The sequence below is a fragment of the Herpailurus yagouaroundi genome, unplaced genomic scaffold (assembly GCF_014898765.1).
Source record: "Herpailurus yagouaroundi ecotype Mexico unplaced genomic scaffold, PumYag 387, whole genome shotgun sequence".
Classification (NCBI taxonomy): Eukaryota; Metazoa; Chordata; class Mammalia; order Carnivora; family Felidae; genus Herpailurus; species Herpailurus yagouaroundi.
Window position 1 is genome coordinate 1,076,117 of NW_024412604.1, and position 18,316 is coordinate 1,094,432.

An 18,316-nucleotide genomic window follows, 5' to 3' on the forward strand; every position below is an offset into this window, starting at 1 on the left:
GATGAAAGCCCGGCTCTCAAGCCCGCTCATCTCTCCTGCACCTTCTTCTTTCATCTTCACTCCTCGCCCTGTGCCCTCTCCACTGCCAGGACTTTGATCCCGTCTCTTTCTCTGCCTGGGAAACCTCTCCTGAGACGGGCAGGCCCAGCTCTTCCTCTTTCGGTCATTTATCTCATTCCTCATCTTGGTCCCTATCCATCACGGGCCCTCAAAGTGTGTGCTCTCTGAGCCAAAGTAATTTGTAAGAACCCACTGGGCGCTTGGTGCTGGCCTAGCCAGGGCTTTCAGCCAGAATACCACCTGCCACTTCTCCTCCTCCATATGGCCTGGGCTTCCTTGTGACAAGGTGGCCAAGTTCCAAGGGTGAGTGTCCGAGAGAGAGAGAGAGAGAGAGAGGGAGGCAGAGGGTGCCAGGTGGAAGCCATATAAGCCACGTTGCCTTTTAGGACCTAGTTTTGGAAGACACACACACAGTCCCTCCTGTCGTACTCCGTGGTTTGCCTGTTCTGGTCGTTGCACGTCGATGGCGTGTTGTAAGATGGGCTATGTTGATGTGACCATCTGCTACAATAATGTTACCTTCCCCATTGGGCTGTTGTGAGGAGCTAATTAATTAGGCGATCCTTGCAAGGAACTTCAACCAGTGCCTGAGAAGCTGTAAGTACCTAAAAATGGTCACTATTGTTAGTAAGTGCTGGAAGAATTGATGCCTGGCAGTGTTCGAGCTTATTAAGGGAGACTTTACGTCATCTTGGGGAGGGATGGTCATGGGAGATTTTCTAAAGGAGGTGACATTTTAGCAAGGATCTGAGGCAAAGTGTCAGGAGAAAGAGTTCCAGGCAGAGGATAGCATGTACAAAGGCCCTGAGGCCAGTGTGTGTGTGTGTGTGTGTGTGTGTGTGTGTGTGTGTATAGAATGAACTGAAAAGAAATCTGTGCTCGAGGACTGTTTTGTTTTTGTTTTTATTTTTTTCCAGGACAAAATGAGGATATGAAGTCTTGTCTCATTTCAGGTGAGGAGGACCAGACCATGGTTTTGGCTGCAGCAGAGGCCTGAGGCAGGCCAGGGAGTTGGTGCAGGGAGCAGTGAGGGGAATCTCAGTGCACCTGCTCCTGCGGGGCCAGGGGGGCATGGGTGGAGGGCCAAGCCCTCTAAGCACAGCCTCTGACCCAAGGGGCCTACCCAGCACTACAGTCACCACACACCCTGAATGCCCAAGCCTGAGTCTGAAGAGTGGGTCCCCTCCCTCCCAACGGAACAGATCCTAGCCCTCACTCCAGAACAACCACCTGCCACCCTAAGTCTGAGGGTAAGCTTTTGGCTTGGCCTTCACGTTAAGTCTGAACTCCTGCCAGACCCCAGGACCTTTGCACCTCCACGTTCTACCCCAGAAATGGCCGGCCAAGTGCTGAGGCTGGAGTTGGCCCTTTTTGTTCTCCTGGGGGCTGGGGCACAGCGGCTCTGCTCTGCCCTGGGTGGGAGTGGGTGACACCGAGCTTCCCCACTCCCTGTCCCTCATGCTACTGCCCAATTCAGTGGGAGGGAAGGTTACCTCCTAGAGCTGCTGTGTGGCTCTCTTTGTCTCAAAGAGCCTTGAGAGACGGCAGGAGAGAGATTTAATTGCAGCCTGCCTGGGAACCTTTAAAGCATTGACCTCTCTGGCCACACCCCAAGGTTGGCACACTTTAATTAAAAACAAAGTGCTGCTCGGAGGAGCCCTGCCAAGCCTGGTGAGCCTGGTTCATCTGGGCTGCCTCCCACGGCCACCACGGGATGGCCAGCTGACCCTCCTCAGGGGGGTGCTGGGTCTGTGCCTTCACGGAGGGTGGCGGTTTGGATCACGGTTGCTGGGTTGTAATTTTCTGATCCGTTGGCTGCAGCGAGAACAAAATCAGTGTTCTGGACTTGCCCTCTTTTGAAACCCACCTCCTTGTGGATTCTCCAACTCCTTTTCCCAGTTGGCATGCCTCTGAGCCACGCTGGTCTGTGCTGGGGTAGCTCTGTGGCTGTGCCACGAGGCTGTGGCCAAAACAATGACAGAGGCCAGTGCTGGTGGCCCACCCCAGGTCCTTCTTCCTATCTGCTGGGGCAGCACGGCGTGGAGGCTGAGGTCAGACCTTGAGCCTGTGGCTTCTTGACTGTGTGACCTGGGGAAAGTCTTTCAACCTCCCTGAGCCTGGCTCCTCACCTGGGCAGTGGCGAGAGGCACCGAAGCCTCTCAAGAAGAGTGCCTGAGGGAGCAAAGTGTCATGTGTGGACTTGGCTCATGTCCTTCTGCCTGGACCTGGGGCTGGGATGCCTGGTCCTGCACACGCGCATGCTGACTGCTTACTGCTTCTAGCACCCGCGTCTCCCTCCTGAGGTCCCTCTCCCCAGACGAGCTTAGCAGCCTGGAAGTCCATGGATTCTGTGCCCCTGGAGCAACCCTCAGTCCACAAAGGCCAGGAGCTGGTAGATGGATACTCCCAGCTTCCCCATCCTTCAGCCCGGTGGAGGGCCATGTTTTTCTCCGTAAATTTGTTTACATGATTTCTATTTTACCTTGCGTAGTTCTTTGTGTCCTTGGCTTTATCTCAATGAAGATATACCGTCTACTTATTGTTTTTCCAAAAATTTTAATTGTGGTAAAAATATACACCACATAAAATTACCGTCTTAACCATTTTTAAGGGTGTGGCCAAGTACGTTCACTGTTGTGCAACCGATCTCCAGAACGTTCTTCATCTTGCATCTCGTCCCCGTAAACACGGACTCCCCCATCCTCTTCCTCTTCCAGTCCCCCCACACCCACCATCCTACTTTCTGTCTCTAGGAATCTGACCACTGTGGGGACCTCGTGTAAGCGGGATCACACACTATTTCCTTTTGTGACTCTGGCTTATTTCGCTAAGTACAATGTCCCCAAGGTTCATCCATGTTGTAACGTGTGTCAGAATTTCTTTCCTAAGGCTGAATAATATACTATTGTGTGAATAGACCACGTTTTCTTCACCCATTGATCCCTCCACGGATGCTGGTTTTTGTGAATAATTCTTTTTTTTTTTTTTTAATTTTTTTTCAACGTTTATTTATTTTTGGGACAGAGAGAGACAGAGCATGAACGGGGGAGGGGCAGAGAGAGAGGGAGACACACAGAATCAGAAACAGGCTCCAGGCTCTGAGCCATCAGCCCAGAGCCCGACGCGGGGCTCGAACTCACGGACCGCGAGATCGTGACCTGGCTGAAGTCGGACGCTTAACCGACTGCGCCACCCAGGGGCCCCTTTGTGAATAATTCTACTTTGGGCTATTGTAAATAATTTGCTATGAACACGAGTGTACAAACATCTGAGTTCCAGCTTCCAATTTTTCTCAGTCTACACTCAGAAGTAGGATTGCTGGATCATATGGAATTTTTACATTCAAGTTTTTGAGGAATCACTATACTAGTTAGGTTTTTAAAAATGTTTAATTTAAATTTTAGTTATTTCACACACGTGCAATTGTGGTTTCAGTAGAATTCAGTGATTCATCACTTACGTTCAACACCCAGTGCTCGTCACCACAAGTGCCCTCCTTAGTACCCATTGCCCATCTAGCCCACGCACTAAGCTATTTAGTTTGGATTTGCATTTACCTACGGATCAGCTTCTAGAATAAAACCTGTATCTTTTCAGGGCTGTTTGGATTGTGACAGAACATTCAAGCTAGCTCTAACAAAAATGAAAACTTACCGGCTCATGTAACTAGAAGTACAGGATGATTTTGGCTTCAGGCATGGCTGGATCCGGGTGCGCAAATGATGTCTCTCCACCTCTTGGCTCTGCTTTCTTCTGTGTCCAATTTGTTCTCAGGCAGGCTTTCCCCAGGTAGTAGCCAAGAGAACCACTGGTAACTTCAGGGTGACAGCCTTCCACAAGAGGGGAGGTGTCTCATTCTTTTTTTTTTTTTTTTTTTTTTTAAATTTTTTTTTTTCAACGTTTTTATTTATTTTTGGGACAGAGAGAGACAGAGCAGGAACGGGGGAGGGGCAGAGAGAGAGGGAGACACAGAATTGGAAACAGGCTCCAGGCTCCGAGCCACCAGCCCAGAGCCCGACGCGGGGCTCGAACTCACGGACCGCGAGATCGTGACCTGGCTGAAGTCGGACGCTTAACCGACTGCGCCACCCAGGCGCCCCGGTGTCTCATTCTTAATAGTTGCCGTAAGGTCCTAAAGAGGGTTCCCAGTGAGCTAAGTGTGAGAATCCTCAGCTGGTCACTGTGGTCAGGGGTATGGGACAGTCTGACTGAGCAGGTGAGGATGGGTCAGGAAGTGGGGCTGGGTCAGTTCTACTTGGGCCACGAGCACCGAGAGTGGGCACCCCAAGCAGGTGTCCACGGCTGGCAACAGGCTGGTGCCGCCCTCTTTGGCTGCTTTGCTGGGGTTCCTGCCTTGCCACGCAGCCTTCGCCTTTTCCGGGTTCCCTGCTCCTGAGTTCATAGTCACCTGTCCACCTGACCCCTCCCATCGGGGAAGCTCCTCCCCTGCTGTCAAGATTCTGGGAACTGAGGGAGGCCATTGGCAGCAGGGAACGTGGGTTTGGCAGGTGACTGAGCTGCTGGAGGGGGACTGGCCAGAGCAGGTGTGGGGAGTTAGCGTCACCCGGCAGGAGGGGAGGAGCGCATTGGCAAACCAGGGGGCGGACCCTAGCTGGCAGCTAAGGGTAGTGGAGTCTGGAAGGGGCCTGTGGAGACTCTGGAGAGTGTCCAGGGCCAGCTCTCAAGGGTGGGGCTGTGGGGCCATTTAAGAGGACCCATGTTGGACTCTGGGGTCATAGAGATGCCCAGAGATACACAGACACCTTGAGGGGCTGCACTGAGCTGCGGAAGACAGATAATTAGGCAGGCAACTTGAGTGACTCTGTGGAGAGAGAAAGTGATCCCTAAAAGAGTACTGAAAGCACTCTGGGGACAGAGGCTGGCAGAGCAGATGACTTTGACTCCCTCACGATCAGATCTGAGATTCCCTAAGATGTGGGGTGGGGCTGAGGCGCTCAGGGAAGACTCTGGCCTCCCAGGGTCCGGCCGGTGCAAGCCCGAGATGAGAAGGCAGCGTTATCCCCATCCCCCTGCCTCCCACCTCCACTAGGTGCCGGATGCCTGGGTGGGCCGAGGTGGGCAGACCACCTAGCTGAGGCCCCAGCACACCCACAGAGGAAGGGCAGATGCTTGTGTTTTATAATCAGAGCGAATTAGAAGCCATATTGCACTGGGAATTCTCCTCGTCCAATGTTGCATACTCTCTCGAGATCATTGGAGGCCCCCTGGTGTGTCAGAAGCCAGGGCTGGGTAAGGATGTCATGTTCTCTTTCAAGGTCTCCAAAAGGAGCTCCTGACTCCCCGGCCCCTCCAGCCCTCAGCTTTGTTTTCTTTCTCACCCACCAGCACACCTTCCCTTCTCTCTCGGCTCTCCGGTGAGTTGCTAAGCTGCAAAAGGAAATCGCGAATTCAGTACACTGTGGCTCAGTGGGGATAACAGCTTGATGCGCGAGCACCTCACCGACCGACTGACGTGCACACCCACACACACACACACACACACTGGGTTTAATAGTGGATGAGGCCTGAGTTCGGGACTTACAAACTCAGTTGCTTACAGGGGCCAGGAGGTGACACAGACAAAGGATGTGGGGCGGGGGGAGACTATAGGGGATGGTGGAGACTGTGGTCAACCCCAGACCACCTGGGGGAAATCTGTGCTCATTCCTAGGCAACCATTGCCACGCAAGAATGCTACCCCAGGGGGATAAATCTGTGGGTATTTCGAAAGAAATCAATGATTCTGATTTTTATTTATTTATTTATTTATTTTTTATTTTTTTTTTCAACGTTTTTATTTATTTATGGGACAGACAGAGACAGAGCATGAACGGGGGAGGGGCAGAGAGAGAGGGAGACACAGAATCGGAAACAGGCTCCAGGCTCCGAAACATCAGCCCAGAGCCCGACGCGGGGCTCGAACTCCCGGACCGCGAGATCGTGACCTGGCTGAAGTCGGACGCTTAACCGACTGCGCCACCCAGGCACCCCTGATTCTGATTTTTAGATGCTGGCAACTGGTTCACATTTTTTTGAGACATGAGGTGGGTCTGCAGGCTGGATTTGTGCAGGGGGCACCCTTCATGTAAGAAAGGGACCTGTGTGGGTGGTAAGAATAATGATGGGGGGAGGGGAGAGGACGGCAATATTTTAGCATCTGGCAGTTATTTATTAAGTGCATGGAGGCAGGGGGATGCAGAGATAAACCAGACAAATCCAGGGCTCGTGTTGTAGCAGGGAGCGTGCTGTGACACAAATAACCATGCCAATCAGTAACGACAGGTTACAGGTACAACGCTTGGTGGGGCCAGGCACGGTGCTGGGAGATGTCTCGCCCTGGTTTCGTTAACCCTCCAGGGGCCCTGCCCTCCCCACCGGGTGAGCTGACACCTCCTGATAGACTTTCCTGGTGACTGTGACAGGAAGGGAGAGTGTGGATGGTGCCGTAATCTGTCTCCACTGTGGCTCCAGAACTCTACACACGGACCCTCAGGGCTGGGTGGGCTTCCGACTTCCACAAAAGCTGCAGCTCGGCCCTGTGGTGGGGATACAACCCCTGCAGCTCCAGCCTCATTGAACAGACGCTCCTTATGGCCTTCGTTCTGAACATGTTCATTGACTTACACCATGGAGCAAAACTGAAAGAACTATAAATCCAGCGTACCCATTGGGTGTCTGTTTCCGTGAGCCCCGACTGCTTTTGTCACTGACGCACTCTCGGTAACCATGTTTTTATATGAGCCGCCACGCTGGCCATGGTGGGTGCCGTGACGGGTCATTGGACTGAGGCTGGCCAATCAGAGAGCTGCCCTGGGAAGTTTTTCAGCTGGAACTGGAAAGGAGCGGCAGAAGCTGCCACTGGCCGAGCTTCTCCCATTGTGGAAGGAGCTGGCTGGCGGCGAGGGAGGAGGGACCCACCAGTCAGAGGGGCACCCAGATGGGGACAGGCGGGGGCACCCCGGTGGCAGGGGGCCTGGTTCCTGATGTTTCCCCATGCCTCTTTTCATGAGATACCTGCGTCTTCCCAATAACTCTCTTTTAAAATTTAAAAAAAAAAAATTATTTTTTAGTTATTTTAAAATTTAATTTTAAAAATTGTGATAAAAAACATACGACACAAAATTGAACATTTTAACCATGAAAAAAATTTTTAGTGTTTTTATTTACTTTTGAGAGAGAGAGAGCAAGCAGGGGAGGGGCAGAGAACGAGGGAGACACAGAATCCAAAGCAGGCTCCAGGCTCTGAGCTGTCAGCACAGAGCCTGACGTAGGGCTCGAACCCATGAACTGTGAGATCATGACCTGAGCTGAAGTCAGACACTTAACTGACTGAGCCACTCAAGCACCCCGACATTTTAACCATTTTTAAGTGTCTAGTTCAGTGGCATTACTTACATTCAAGTTGCTATGCAGCCGACCCACCGTCCATTCACAGAACCCTTCATCCTCCCAAACGGAAACTCTGTCCCCGTGAAGCACAAACTCCCCATCCCCTCCCCCAGCCCCTGGCACCCCCATCCACTTTCTGTCGCTGGGGATCTTACGACCCTACGGACCTTGTGTACGTGGGATCACACAGCGTTTGCCGGTGTTCATTTCGCTTAGCACAATGTCCTCCACTTAACGACCACATTTTGCCCCAGCAAGTTCAAGTGGGGATTTTGTTGTTTGCAACCAGAATGACACTGATGACTCATGCAGTCACTGCGACTTTTTTCCCTAACAACCCAATTCAAACTGTAACCTAGAGCATTGTTGACAGAAATACAAGCACCTGTGTATAAGCTCAGTGCCTTTTCTCCACTAAGTCCAGCCAGTTCAGTCACTACCTGACGGGAATGTTGACTTTTCTGTCATTTTCTTCTTATCTGGGTCGTCGCCAGTCTCATCTCGCACATGGCCTCACTGCCTACGGTACCGAGCCGTGCTCTGCCCTGGGCTGCCGATCCTGGCCAGATGTGGGGTTCCCCGGGGTGCGTGGCGGGGTGGGGGGCCTGAAGTGTCCGACATGGCCTCGAATCTGACGCTGCTTGTGATTTCTTCCTGCAGGTGCAGCCAGACCATGCTGGAACCATTCTCAGGCGGGTTTCAGCTTTTGCTCCGGGCCCTTGGCATTTCTCAACATCCAAATCCCTGCTAGATCTCCGTAACCTTCATGGTTTTTACCACCTGGCTTTCTGCCGACACAGGGTTTCTAGTGCCGGTGGGTCAAGTACTTAACCGTGAGGGCAGCTGTCCCGGTGACCACTGCCCGTACTGGGGCAGGCCGCCCCCTGCATTTGCCTGTCCTGAGTCCCCTTGTCTATGTGAGCCTCATCCCCACTGGCCCTCCCTAAGTAGGAAGCAGAAGCCAGCGTTCAAGGGACTTGGACACACCTGGAGTCCAGGATGTGCTCAGACAACACCCTGGGGCCAAGGTCACGTTTGGATACTGTGTAGGTATGGGGCGGTGGGGGGGGGGGGGGGGGCAAGGAGGGGGGGGCCCGGGGCGCGGGGGCGGCGGGGGGGGGTGGGGGGGGGGGTTGTTGGGGGGGGGGGGGGGGGGGGGGCGGTCAAGGCAGGGGCTCAGCGGGGCCAGCTGGTGCAGGGAGCTGGTAGGGGTGGGTGATGAGGTGGCATGGGGGGTTGCTGACAATTCAGAGCAGCCCCCCCCCCCCCCCCCCGGGAGAATGACCTGAGGCTAATGACAGCTGCTGATTGGGAAGTTATGCCACATTCTCCCCCTACTCAGCAGCCCCCTGGCCAACGACTGACCACCGTGGGGTGCAGAGGGTCAGCCCTAAGGGCAGGAGGAGCTCTGAGCTATGGTTCTGCCCCTGAGCTCTGCTGGGATCCGGCTCCTGCTGAGGCCATGTGCTCACCCGTTTCTTGCCTGTCTGTCCTGCATCCCTCCCTTCCTTTCTGCAGACAGCCCTCCTTGAAAGTTATGTCCCCTGGTTCCTTCTCAGCCTCTGCTTCTAGGAAACCATGGATGGGGTTGAGCTGGGAAGGGAGAAGGCAGTAAACAGGAGGCCGAGTTAGCAGTGTGTCTGACAGGGGCTGGGACGGGGAAGGGGCTGGTGTCCTGGCGAGGCCAACCGGGTAGGGAGAGCCGGTGAGGTTTTCCACAGAGAGGGGTGGCCAGGGGCTGCAAGCCCCTTCTCCTGGCCCCCAGGCCCTGGGTTGACACTCAGCAGTTTGGGGTACCACTACCGTGTGCACCCTCAGGTACCCGGACGGGTTAGGTGGATGCTATGGAACATCTTCCATTTTAACCGCGGTGCGTTCATGTTCATAGATTTTAGCAATCGATGACCCACACGCCGAAGTAGGATTTCAGGGCTATTGTTCCGCAGGGAGTATGGAGGTCACGCTAAAGAGAAAACGGTCGATGTCGCTTGTGAAAGGCGGTAAGGCAGACTTTATCCGGGATCATCGAGATAGGTGTGGGGACCACACCCGCCATTAGGGTTTGCAGTTGGGGGAGACTGGGCGCAACTCTGGACACAGCACAGGCCAGTGGGGATTCACAGCCAGGGAGCATGGTGGGCTGCGGATGGAAAATGAGGAACGGAAGTGAGGATTCTTGCTGGAGTCAGGTTGGGGTGCCAGACAGCGCCTGGGGCAGGGGTGGGGCTGGAAGAGGAAACCGAGCAGATATTGAGGGAGTTCAGGAGTTCAGCCTGGGGCTGGGGGAATGAGGAAGGGGTCAGGTGAAACTGACTCAGCAGGGTTTTTGCTAAAATGGAATTTTATAGGGAAGCGCCGAGGTGGGCCTAGTGAGGGCTCATGATCTTGACTCTTGGGCCCAGCAGAGTTGTGGTCAGTGCCCGAGACAGCAACAAGGAGCAACGCCAGTGGCAGGTGACCATGGCATGCATCTGCGGGACAGAAGCTTGGGGAACACGGGTAAGGGGGAAGGTTTGGGGTGAGGAGGTTGGATTCAAGGCCTGGGTCTGGAACATCCCTGCTACCTGAGCAGGTGAACTTGTGTCCTCTGTCTGGTCTGCACAGACAAAGGGGCTGGCCTGATCCTGTGTCCTGTGAGGCCTTGCTGGTCCTGGGGCTCTGGTGGCCAATTTGTGATTCCTAATCCTTGTCCTGCGCATCAGGCAGTGAGTGGCCCAGGGCTCAGCATTGCAGAGGGGTAGGGGGAGGTCCCCTCCGCCTGTAGACAGGCTCCAGCCCTGAGGCCCGAGCTTGCCTGCTGGACCCTGGCTCCCATGCCAGGAGCGACCCCAGTGTCGGCCGGGCACCTCACTCTCTTGACAGGGCTGTTCAGAAACAAAAGACCAGGAGGTGGCCCAGATTCTTGGTCACTTCCACAGCTGCTCCCAGCCCCTGAGGAAGTCACCAAAAACCAAATGGCGTCCACCTAATTCCAAGTGTTCAGAGGAAAGACGTCGGCTCCTTTAAGAAAAAGGAATAGCTCCAGTCAGCAGAAAGCTGGTTGTGGAAGCCGGAGCCCAGGTAGTAAAGCAGCTCAATTGTATGCAAATGTATGTACCTGTGGGGAGGGGGATGGGCGCTGCCTGAGGAAACCCAGAGAAAAAGCTGCTGATCAAAGGCGGCGCTGGATCCCAGCTTCTCAGAACCCAGAGTCTTACAGCTTTAGAATAATTAGTGCTTACTCTCAAGAAGCCGAAGAAGAGCAGCGGAAAGGGAGGACCTTGCAGTTCACTGAGCGCCCACTTTGTCCAAAGGGGACCGGGCTGCATGGAACGCATGCCCCCCCCCCCCCAGGGTCCCCTCCAGGGGTGGGCCCGCCCAGCACCTGCTGAGCTCAGCTGTTGGGCTCTGGGTCAGCCCCAGGCAAGTTTGGCAGCTGAACCTTTGACTTACAGCCTTTCCGCAGTGAGATGTCCTGTGAGTGTCCAGGCGGGCCGGGGTTCAAAGACTTAATACAAGAAAAGAATGTAAACTGCCTTATGTTTTGGTATGGATTGCATATGGAAGTGATGGTATTTATTTTATTTTATTTTATTTTATTTTATTTTATTTTATTTTTCTTCCTACTAAAAATTTTTTTAAAAAAATGATTACTTATTTTTGAGAAAGAGAGAGACACAGAAGTGTGAGTGGAGGAGGGACACAGAGAGAGGGAGACACAGCATCTGAAGCAAGCTCCAGCCTCCGAGCTGTCAGCACAGAGCTCAGCGCGGGGCTTGAACCCACAAACCGAACCGTGAGATCATGACCTGAGCTGAAGTCGATCGCTTAACTGAGTCACCCAGGTGCCCCTGAGTGATGGTATTTTAGTTATGCAGTAAAATCAAATATATTCTGCAAATTAATATCACCTGTCTGCTTTTAAACAATGTAGCTACTAGAAAATTGGAACTCATGCATGTGGCTGTCATATCTCTGAGGCTTGATTGAATGGTTGCCTTGGAGGAGAGATGATGAACTTGACTTCTCCAGCAAGGTCAGGGCCTCTGTGGGACTGAGCGCTCTCTTGGGACCCTGTGCGGCTACAAAGCCCAGCAGCTGTGGCTTGTCCCTCCTTGGCCGGGGGCTCTGGAGACCTACCTCCTCTCAGGATACACCTGCTCCCAGGATAGTGGTGACGCCTGTCCTCTGGGTTGTTGGGACGATTAAATGAGATTCCTGTTACCAACAAGGTAGGAAATAATGAGACAGAAATAGTGACAGGTGCAGCATCACTGGTGGTTGTGGCTCTGAAGGCCGTGGGGCGAGGTGACAGTTGACAGAAAAGTCCCCGTCACATACGTGGTAACTGTCCAACGTCAGGGAAGGGAGGGGTCCTGTGCCTCCACGGCCCAGGCTCTTGGGTGAGCAGTCAGGTGCCACTTGTGGGAGAAAATGGGCTTGGCTCCATGGGAGGATTGGTGAGGGGCCTTTGAGGAAGTGACAGCTGGCCAACCACGGTCCTTTCTGCAAGGAGCGCTGGCAGGCGAAAGCCCCATTTTATCTGACACACTCCCAGCTCTCGGTCATGCTCTGCGAGGAAGCAGAGCATCAGTGGTTCTGAGCAGTGAAGGGATTGGACATGTGGGCATACGTGTGGGGATGGTGACCTTGGCTTTGTGTCATCAAGGGGGGGTGAAGGCGTTCCCAAGGCCGAGCCAGGCAGAGGCAAGCAGAATCTGGGGCCCTGGACTTACCCTAGCCCCTGAGCCTTTCCCTGGTGCCTTTGGGCCTGGATTCCGGGCTCACACTTGCCCCTGCAACATGCACTTTTGCTCTTGTCTCCTTACGTTCCGCTTGCACTGTTCTGTACATCACAGCGGGAAAGGCAAAAGGGGGGGTGACCAGGGCCCTCGTTCATCTTTTCATTTCAACAGGAAGCCCCATCTCACATGTCCATGGGGGCTGAGGTCCTGGGACATCCAGGAGCAGTGGGGCTGTGTTGAAATGGAGCGTGGGGCCTGTCCAAGGGGCAGCTGAGGACGATGCTTGTCACAGGGCAAGGTGGGCTTAGTTCTGCCAGGTCTTCCTATTTACTGAGAAGTTGGACATCTAGACTTTTGGGTGAAATCTCACTTCTTAATATTAACAGTAGCTCAATGATAATGAGGAGGAGGAGGAGGAGGAGGACGACAGCATTATGTGGGCCGGATAAAACAAACCTGTGGGTTGCGTCCCTCTACGACCTTTGGACCACCTCTGACCTCTTGAGTATCTGTTTTCAAGGTCCAACCTGTTCCTGGGACCCTGTATCCTAGCACAGGCCCTAAGGGATGAGTGGCAGGGGTTCTAGTCTGGTCTGGTCTGATCTGGGCTGGTCGGGTCTGGTCTAGTCTAGTCTCTTCTAGTCTGATTTAATCTTATCCCCATCCACTGATGATTTCCTCTGAGAGGAAACTGTTAGGCAACGAGTAACACAGAAGAGTCCAGCATTCTCTGCCCTCAACAAGTTCCCAGTCTGGCAGGCAGTGAAGACAGAATACAATTAAGATCTTCATGATGAGGCAAAATGCACTGTGTCATAGGAGAGGAATGACCCACATATTGGATTGTGTTCTGTTTTTTCCCGTTTTGGACTGATTTTCCTTTCTTCTTGGGCACAGTTTCTTGTTTTTCCTGTAGAGAGTCACAGGCTCTTTACTCTCAGTTGTTGTGGCACAGTGGGGGTTGTCTCCACCCTCCAAGTGTCCAAAGGGGAACACATCACGTGGGCTTAGACAACCAGAACGTTCTACTCCCTTCCATTCCTGTGGTGATGGGTTCAGGGTGGACATGTGACTTCAGCTAGGCTGACGAGATGCATTTCTGGAACATTTATTGGAGATACCAAGAAGAGAAGTTCTCTTTTTGTTGGTAAGAATGTAGGATTGGGACAAGTCCCATCTGCCACCACTTGGTATAGGGCTTACTTGAGAATGTGGCCAACTCAGAAAAGAGATTGTGACACTCTTCATGATGTTATTTAAACCTAGATCAAGCCGCACCCGAAGTTTTCAGTTTCTGGAGCCAATAAATTCCTTGTTTTGCTGAAGCCATTTTGAGCTGAGATTCTGTCACTTACATCCTACAGAATCCTGTTCAAAACAAATACCATGGGGTGGGGGTGAATTTGGGAGTCATTTCCTCAGGTGTGAGGATCCAGAAAAGATTTCATGGAAAAGGTAGCACTGGAGCAGGCACACAGGCCATATTTTGACGGTCAATGAAAGGGAGGAAAGTATTCCAAATGGAACAGAACTCATAACACGAGCTAAAGCTTGCAGGCAGGAAAAACAGCACGTTTGGATATCATAGAGAAGCCTAATTTGGATAAAGCATAGAATACTTGTGGGGTCTGCATGAAAGGGCAGCAGTGCACAGCGAAGGAAACAATCAGCAAAACTAAAAGGCAACCAACGGAATGGGGGAAGATATTTGCAAACGACACATCACATAAAGGGTTAGTATCCAGAATCTATAAAGAACTTATGCAACTCAACACCCAAAAAACAAGTAGTCCAGTAAAGAAATGGGCAAAAGACATGAATAGGCACTTCTCCAAAGAAGACATCCAGATGGCCTACCGACACATGAAAAAATGCTCAACGTCACTCATCAGGGAAATGCAATTCAAAACCACAATGAGAGACCGCCTCACACCTGTCAGAATGGCTAACATGAACAACTCAGGCAACAACAGATGTTGGCCAGGATGCGGAGAAAGAGGATCTTTTTTGCATTGTTGGTGGGAATGCAAGCTGGTGCAGCCATTCCGGAAGACAGTATGGAGGTTCCTCAAAAAATGAAAAATAGAACTACCCTACGACCCAGCAATGGCACTACTAGGTATTTATTCATGGGATACAAATGTGCTGTTTCGAAGGGACACACTCACCCCAATGTTTATAGCAGCACTATCAACAAAAGCCAAAGTATGGGAAGAGCCCAAATGTCCATCGATGGATGAATGGATAAAGAAGATGTGTATATAGATACAATGGAGTATCACTCGGCAATCAAAAAGAATGAAATCTTGCCCTTTGCAACTATGTGGATGGAACTGGAGGGTATTATGCTATGTGAAATTAGTCAGTCAGAGAAAGACAAAAATCATAGGACTTCACTCATATGAGGACTTTAAGAGACAAAACAGATAAACATAAGGGAAGGGAAACAAAAAATAATATAAAAACAGGGAGGGGGACAAACATAAGAGACTCATAAATATGGAGAACAAACTGTGGGTTACTGGAGAGGTTGTGGGAGGGGAGAGGGGCTAAGTGGGTAAAGGGCACTAAGGAATCTACTCCTGAAATCATTGTTGCACTATATGCTAACTAAGATGTAAATTAAAAAATAAATAAATTATTAAAGGAAAAAGAAAGAGCAGCAGTGAATAAAGTTGGAGAGATTGGTTGGAACCAGAGCATGGGGTGGGGCTGGGGCTTACATTACGTGCTAAGAAATGGTGTCTAGTGTGTGAGGTAATGTGACCCTTTGGGAGGGTAGATGGGGCTGTGCTTTCCTGAGGAAAGCCACGGTCTATTTTAAGAAGAGACAGTGGTGGGGTGCCTGGGTGGTTCAGTCAGTTCAGCGTCCGACTGCAGCTCTGGTCATGATCTCACATCTCGTGGGTTCAAGCCCCGTGTCAGACTCCATGCTGACAGTGTAGAGCCTGCTTGGGATTCTCTCTCTCCTCCTCTCAGCCTCTCCCCTACTTGTGCTTTCTCTACCCCTCTCTCTCAAAATAATCAAACTTAAAAAAAAAAGTAGAAACAGGAAGGTGTGATTTTTAACCTGGTGACTGTTCATACCATGTGGGTAGATTCTGGGGTGGATATTGACTCTTCCCCGGGCCCATATTCCTTTGATCATATCCATAGAAATTGGTGAGGGAAGAGGTTGAGTGAATTACATCAGTGTCTCTTGTTGAACTAGTATGCAATTAACTCCTGTATCTACCTAGAATTTGTGTTGCCGTATAGCAAGAGGTGAGCAGGTAAGGTATTTTTTTCCTTCAAATTATTAGCCAGCTGTTCCAGTGCCATTTGTTCAGTAATTTGGTCTTTCCCTTCTGAATTCAAGTTGTCCTATTTAGCATATTGTACATTTTAATATTTAACAAGGACCATTTGTTTTAGACTTTCTATTTTGTTCCTCTGTGTTCTTATACTATTCCTCATATTCTTTCTATGTGTCACACTTTTAACTGTTATTTCACAATAGGAATCCCCTCATTATATATATATATATATATATATATATATATATATATATATATATTTTTTTTTTTTTTTTTTCCTAAAATATTTTGGCCATCCTAACTTACTTAGCCCAAAATATATGCTTGCGGATTATTTTGTTAAACGTTGATTTTGAGAGAAATAAATTTAGTCTAGAAATTACTTTGGGAAGGAACAGACAACTATAGAATATGTACCCATCCCTTCGTGGAATATTGGATGACTTCTATCGTCGGCCCATTGTAGCTTTGTAATTTTATTGATATAGCTCATGTACATTTTGTGAAAAGGTTATTCCTAGATAGTTTATGGCTTGGGGAGTTCTGTTGTATTTTATACCTCGATTATATGTTTATCTTGTATGACTGTTCTACTAAAACTTTGTGATATTTCTAGTAGTTAGCCAGTTGATTCTATCTGAAAATAACCTAGTTACCTCTTTTCTAATCATTAAAATTTCTTTTTCTTGTCTTATTTAACTGGCTAGAACTTCCAGGTCAGTTTAAAATAATATCAGGAATAGCAGACATCCTTGCTTCATTTCTGTACAGTTGGAAATGCCTCTAATAGCGTGTTTCAGCATTAAGAATGACTTGATTTTAATTTAAGATAGGTATATTTTCTCATGAATAAGAAAACTAAAACATAATATGCAGTAGAGGTTTTATGTGGCTTATAAAGCCTAAGGTATTTATTATCCGGGCTTTTACAAGACGAGTTTTCCAACCTCTGATCTAGATGATTGCATAGATTTTTATATTCTCTGAATTATTGATGTGATCCTCTTTATATTGAACCATCTTGAATCTCTGGGCCAAGCTTGGATTTTGACCCAAAGCTACCGGGTTTGCCATCGTTAGGAGGACGAAAGCAGGGTCCACATTTCAGACAGTGAGGATCATGGGCACCTGGCCATGAGGACAGAACTCACGAGCACCGGTGTCCTGGGAGGGATGAAGAAATCTTGGCAGAAAGAGAACATTGTATTTCATGGGGGTGTTTTGCCGTTGCATATTTGATTGACTTTTTGGTGGCCTTGGCCCTTGGGCAAATGGCATCATTGACTATTTCCAAAACGTATTGACAGCAGGATTGGGGACATTGGTTTCACTCCCCAAGGGGTCTCTTGTTTGTTTCCTGGGGAGGAGAGAGTAGCCAGCAGAGAGCTGGTGCGCATTGGCTACCTGGGTGAGGTCTGGATCCTTCCTCTAATGAACAGACTCCGTGGTCAGCTCTTGTGGCATATGTCCTAGGATCTGAGTCAGAGGGTTGTCACAACTCTTGCTGCTATGAGTGGTCAGAAGGTGAGCCCCCTTTGGGTCATGAGGCAGTGTAGGTTTGTGTAGGTGTCCTCAAAGCTTGAGACGGCTAACCAGGATGTATGCCATCAGAACTGATCAGGATAGAGATAGCGACCGTCTTCCGCCCTCCATGTCTCTGTTTCGGAATAGGGATCTTGCTATTTAATTTGAAGTTGAATTCTCCCTAGAATGCAGTAAAATACACAATAGTGAGCAGCGTGTGTATTTGTATGTTTGTGCATACACGTGAGTACGGAAACGGAAGCTTCCACAAAGCACAGCATAGGAACAAGATGCATGGGTAGAGACAATTCCTAAATAGAACTAATTCAGTGGAAACAAGAAGTTGGGCCTAGAGATGAGCATAAGAACGTAAACTCCTCAGTAATTACAGACCTCCCGGCAGTGGTGTTGATGGAGCTGTGGGCTTCCGTGGAACGTAGAATGAGGTGTTCAAGTCAGTCTTATCTATATTTAAGAAGCCAGCAGAGATCATCCGTCATCCAAGTTACTTTTAGAAAAGACAGCACAAAAAGATAAAATTCAATGCCTAGAAATAAGCCCTGTGGACCTTTCGGTGGCCATTCTAGATTTTTAGTTATGCTTGCAGACAGACACTCTTAAGTTGGCTGTGAGATAATAGAAAAAATACTGATCTCTGCTCCTGGATCCTGACACAGGAATCCTAAAACCCCTGTGAATTCTGAAGTGATAAGGGCACTCGGAGCATCTTTTGCTCTACTGAGGTGATTCTGGGTGGGTTCCTGGATGGTTCCTGGACTGGGGGCTGGTCACCAGAAAGACCAAGCCCTGATTAGAAGCTTGGCATTTTCCACCCCACTTCCCACCCTTCGGAGGGAAGAGGAGCTGGAAATAGAGTTAATATTTGATCATGCTATGTGAGAAAGCTCTCATAAAAATCCCAACAGTGTGGGGTTCAGAGAGCTTCCGGTTTGGTGAACAACCCAGATCAGGGGGATGACATACCCCGAGTCCATGGGGATAGAAACACCTGTGCTCAGGACCCTCTCAGATTTCATTCCATGTATCTCTTTATCTGGCTCTTCATCTGTATCCTTTATCATATCCTTTGAAACTGATAAATGTAAGTAAATGTTTTCCCGAGTTTTGTGAGCCACTCTAGCAAATTGCTCAAACCCAAGGAGGGGGTTGTGGGAACCTCCGATCTCTGTGGGTTGGTTGGAAGCATAGGTGATAGTCTGGGCTTGCAAGTGGCATCTGAAATGCGGGTTGCAGTCTTATAGGACTGAATCCTTAACCTGAGTGCCATGAGACCTAAGGAAAAAAATGCTGGGTGTTTATCTT

The 18,316-nt window shown here is 50.1% G+C and overlaps 1 long non-coding RNA gene across 1 annotated transcript; it reads left to right on the forward strand.

The window, feature by feature from the left end:
* The first annotated feature begins 455 nt into the window (after positions 1-455).
* On the forward strand, positions 456-5,415 carry LOC121022272 (uncharacterized). Its single transcript, XR_005786883.1, has 3 exons — positions 456-657; positions 978-1,013; positions 5,337-5,415. It is a non-coding gene; the product is annotated as an uncharacterized LOC121022272 (long non-coding RNA).
* Positions 5,416-18,316: the final 12,901 nt, after the last annotated feature.